Source organism: Apodemus sylvaticus, chromosome 7 (assembly GCF_947179515.1).
Source record: "Apodemus sylvaticus chromosome 7, mApoSyl1.1, whole genome shotgun sequence".
Classification (NCBI taxonomy): Eukaryota; Metazoa; Chordata; class Mammalia; order Rodentia; family Muridae; genus Apodemus; species Apodemus sylvaticus.
The window spans coordinates 126,993,560-126,999,085 of record NC_067478.1 but is presented as its reverse complement, the minus strand read 5'-3'; positions in this window follow the sequence as shown (position 1 = coordinate 126,999,085).

The following is a 5,526-nucleotide window of genomic DNA, read 5'->3' as shown; positions in this document are numbered from 1 at the left end:
ATCTTCCTCTCTCTATTGCTTGATGTCCTCTTTCCAGCTCACTTTTAACTCTAAGTCATGACTTTTGCACCCCACCCACCTCATGCTAGGCTACATTTATTCCCTTCGTTAAAAAAAAAGCATAAGACAAGTTTTACTTTCTGTGATCATTTATCTATGAAAAACCTGAAACAATACAATACAAAGGACACTAGATTAAAATCAGAGTATCTGGGATCAAGTCCCACTCCAAAGAGCTAAGTATCTTGGAGTTGGTCCCTGAATTGCCCTGATCTTCCAATTTTAGAAGCTGAGAACAATACTCCTTCTGTGCAGATCAGATGAGGTGAGTTATGTACAAAGTACTTTTGCTGTTTAAGGTTGCATATCTTTCTCCCCTCTTGCACTATTTAAATGAAGAGTCCTAATCTCAGACAAGTCTTGAGGAATGTACAGCTTATTACAGAACTAAACTTCGGGAATTTGATTCTAAACTCCTTGTTCTTTTTTAAGGGTGGCACAGATGAGCATATTTGGTGGTGTGGTGGCTACAGATAAACTGCTTGAAAAGTGGACTTTGAAACACTGTCCATCAAGAGATGGCTGGGTTAAGATTTGGTGTCTGCTGGACTGGTTAAAGAGGCAAAGAGCCCAGTAACGCTAAGACCCTTCGTTGTGTGAAGCATTGTTTACAGGTTTAAGATCACAGCTGTGATATTTGCTGTAACAGAGGAGCTACAGAGGCAGGGACAAGCAAGCACCAACCTAGTTTCTGATGGTTAAAGGAACTTTAGATTGAAAATAAGGGAGATGAAGACAGCATATTGAACTGTTCTGTTGGGAGGCATCTGTTGGAAGTGTGCTTTGCAGAACCCTGAAAAACACTGATTGCATCTCTTGGCCAGTGGTCCGTGGAAGCTTGCTTTGGGGTGGGGGATGTTGTGCAGTCGAGTTGCCTTTGCAGCAAGGCTGTAGTAGAGCTGGACTAGAGGTTGTCCCCTGGAGGGCAGCCAGGCTGGTCTTGGACTACTAAGGGGAAGAGTTCCACACTGAGTAATTGTGTTACTGTAATCAGCCGTCGCCTGAGCTGGCGGAGAGCCAGGGAGGGAAGGAGTGGCTGTGTGGTGATATTCGGTCTTTCAACTCCTCACCATGGCAACAATATCTATTTAAGGCAACATGGATAGATGAGGGATAGATTCAATGTGCTCTCGGTCATTATTACATTTTACCTTCCTCGGGACTTTTTGCCCAGGTGGACCACATTCTACCTTCTCTCTCATTAGAGCTGCTCCAACCTCAGTGAGGTGCATCATTCTTTGAAAACTATGCAGCTGTTGTGTTAGGTTAAAATTTCTTTAAATTATTATTTTATTATTTATTAAAGTATTTTAAAATGCTTATAAACAAACAGTTCTATGGGACTCATAAAAGATTTAATTTTTATGCATTTTTTTACTTAAATATAAATCTAAATTCTTATCTACCACACACCAGAACTGATGTTTCCTAGAATTCCTGATAAAAATTGTTAGGCTGTATGATGTGCCTGATTCATGAGACATCTTATGTGCACCTCTATTATACCTACAGCCCATAAGCTGTACCTGCCCCTTTAAGAGGGTAGGTATTGATAATCTTTCTATTATACCTACAGCCCATAAGCAAAGGCAGTCAGCTCTTTGTTTTTCATTTACAATATCATTTGAGGGAGTGGACACATAGGATGTAAACAGGGATGCTTAAGCAGGATACAATGGAAAGCACAGTCCTATGCATAAAGAGCTGACCTCTTCAAATACGATCATGCCCACACTAGGAGACTGGATGTGTTCAGCCAGTGAACATGATAGAGGCTCACAGGCCAATGTGAAGAGAATTCCAGTTGCATCTTCTTTGACTTTCTGCATATAGAACTGCTAGAATAAATCTTGTATGGAGCTATTTCGCACACTTTCTCCTCTGTCACAGCTCCTCACAAGACCATAGCTCACAGAATGGTTCACTGTTAGGGCAGCCAAATACACTAAGATGTGCGTGTGTCATTGCCAAGCACAGCATCAACCAGGGCGCCAGTGCACTGCTCTTAAGGCACAGGCTGGATTGCTATTTTCTACTATCAAACCACTTAATAAAAGTAAAAGGAATTATCATTTTATATTAAAACATTAAAGATAATGAAAATATTTTAGATTTCATGTTGACTAAGGGTACTCATTGTAAACATATTTGATAATGATTCTTTTTAAAAGTTCTTTTTGAGTTGGACTACAAAGTAATAAATTTTACTTTGACATTTTCAACTGCGTATGTCATTGTACTTTCTTGTTTTGCCCCTTGACAAAAATTCTTAAATGACATCAGAGGTGAAAGTTAAACAAGTTTCACCAACTATCAGTGGTGCTTTAGAGGAAGGAAGGGTGCTCACACCGCAAACCTTCCATTAGTTATGTTTTGAAGATCTCTAAATTTCTTTAGAAACATCAATCTTATCGTGGATCAATAAACATGATCTCCAGAATATTGTAAGATATGATTGTGTTTTTGCTGGTACAGAATGAATACATCGTTAGAGGAATTTTAATGCCATTAAACACATACATTGGTGATAAAAATAAAACTAGGAGGGACTAACTTGGGTCTACAGAAAGAAGGCCAGAATGAAAGAAAGCGATTTATGTATTTAATCCATTTAATTACAGTGGCTTGGGCAGCACAATGCCCAACAACAAAGACTATTCTTCTCAATCTATGACCCATGACTCCTCTTACATTAAAAAAGGCAAACAGTCCTCAGTCCCCGTTCTTATTGATTCTCATCTCCTCTCTCTTGTTGAAGTTATTTTTAAAAAGCTACACTTATGCTTTTATTTTTAACTTCAAAACACAGGATAAATTGAGATTTCCAATTGATTGAATTGTTTTTTGATTTGCAGAAATTGAGATAGCAAGTATCCTAATACTTCTAGACTGTTGTTCAGACCAGTTAAAACCTGAAATTGTGCTAACCCAGCTCAAAATACCTGATCAGAATAGAGATCTTGATCATAAGTACCTAAAAGTTTCTAAGTGGACCTCTGTAATATGCAGTGAATTCATAGCTGTATAGATTGCACTGTAGTGGGATTTCTTTAAATTATTATTTTGTTATTTATTAAAGTATTTTAAAATGCTTATAAACAAACTGTTCTATAGGACTGTTTGAAAATACATGGGAGGAGATGCACCAAGGAGTATACAATCTGTCGCCGAGTCAACATTTAGGATCTACAAATAAATGTGACAATTAATATAAATTAATTAATATTAATTAATGTATTATGAAAAGAGGATAAATACATTTGCTACTGCCAAAACTGGCAGTGGAGTTGGACTTAACATGACTTATTTAAGAATAACTACCATTCAAGTAGTCAACTAGTGTGGTGAAAATACCCACTATTTCACATGAGAACAGTGGACCCAGGCTTCTGAACTACCTCCCTTCTTTCTCACATAGAATTTTTATACTGCTTCAGCAGATACAACTTGACTTATTGAAGATTAAGCCATTAGTCTTTTGTACCAATAAAATAATATTTTATTAATACATTTCATTTGTTAATAAATTTTATTAAATCTTATAGAATAAGCAATAAGTCAGCGCCCCACTAAAAATACCTGTGTTAGTATGACTAATTTAGAAAAAAATTAGTTTTTCCTTGGATTGAAACTAATTTTTTCATATAACACATCCTAATTATGGTTTTTGTCCCTCTAGTCCCCCAGTTCCTCCCTACCTCTGCTCCCATCTGGGCCTACTCCTTTCCCATCACTCATTAGAAACCAAACAGGCTTCTGGGGGACAATAATAGTTTTTGAAAGAGCCAAATAAAATAGTGTAGGAATTCTTTTAGAGTAAGTAGTAAAAGAAAAATTAAACAATATTTCTGGACACTCTTTAATGTAAAAATTATAAAAACTCAAATATTGCAAAGGGAATGGATTTTTTTAACTGAAAGAATATTTTTTATTTTACACTTTTTTATTCAATATATTTTTATTTACATTTCAAATGATTTCCCCTTTTCTAGACCCCCACTCTCTGAAAGTCCCATCAGCCCGCTTCCCTCCCCCTGTTTTCCCACCCAACCCTTCCCACTTCCCTGTTCTGGTTTTGCCCTATACTGCTTCACTGAGTCTTTCCAGAACAAGGGGCCACTCCTCCTTTCTTCTTGTACCTCATTTGATGTGTGGATTATGTTTTGGGTATTCTAGCTTTCTAGGTTAGCACCCACTTATTAGTGAGTGCATACCATGATTCATCTTTTGAATCTGGGTTACCTCACTTAGTATGATGTTCTCCAGTTCCATCCATTTGCCTAAGAATTTCATGAATTCATTGTTTCTAATGGCTGAATAGTACTCCATTGTGTATATATACCACATTTTTTACATCCACTCTTCTGTTGAAGGATATCTGGGTTCTTTCCAGCTTCTGGCAATTATAAATAGGGCTGCTATGAACATAGTGGATCATGTATCCTTATTACATGCTGGGGAATCTTCTGGGAATCTTCTGGGTATATGGCCAGGAGTGATATAGCAGGATCTTCTGGAAGTGAGGTGCCCAGTTTTCGGAGGAACCGCCAGACTGATTTCCAGAGTGGTTGTGCCAATTTGCAACCCCATCAGCAGTGGAGGAGTGTTCCTGAAAGAATATTTTTAAATGCAACTTGAAAAGTATAGACATAAACCCAAATCCAGACTGTGCTCAATTCTGTGCACTGAGCTCAGCCTCCTCCATTTTGTATACTGATTTTTACTTAGTCAGAATGATAACTGTCTCTATTTATTATGCATGGTTTGTTAAAATGTCACCCAGACTCTTTACCAGAAATGTTCTGACATTTCTCATTTATGGGTTTTGTTTGTTTGCTTTCATTCATTGAATGAAACCACTTTTTTCTTTTCTTTTATCCTTTTTTCTTCCTGAAAACTTAAAAAACTCATGCAATAGCCCTCTGTTTTACTTGCCTAAAATTAAAAAATAGTTAAAAATAAAAGTTAAAAAATAGTTTACACTATGTGTAGATTAATTAAAAAATAAATTTGAAAGTTTGAGTGCTATGGTTTGAATGTGTAATGTCCTCTATAGACTTGGGTACTTTAATGCTTGGCCTCCAACAGGTGGTGCTGTTGGGGAAGATTCCAGAGCCTATAGGGGTGGAGCCTTGCTGAAGAAGTACATCACTTGGGGTGGGCTGTGAGGTTTTATAGCTTTCCCCCACTTCCTGTTCTTTCTTTGCTTTCTTAGGGAAGATGTGATATTAACAGACCAGTTCCTGGTCTTGCAACCATGCCTTCTCTGACTGCTGCCATCTTTCCCTACCATGGTGGATTCTAACCTTCTGGAACTATAAGCCAAAACCAACCCTTCACTCCATAGCATCTTTAATCAGGATATTCTATCAGAATTGCAAAAGTAATGAATGCATTGACCTATCTCATACTGTACACAAAGTGGCGAAGAAATGTCCCACAGAAGATATTCAGTGCTGCTATCCA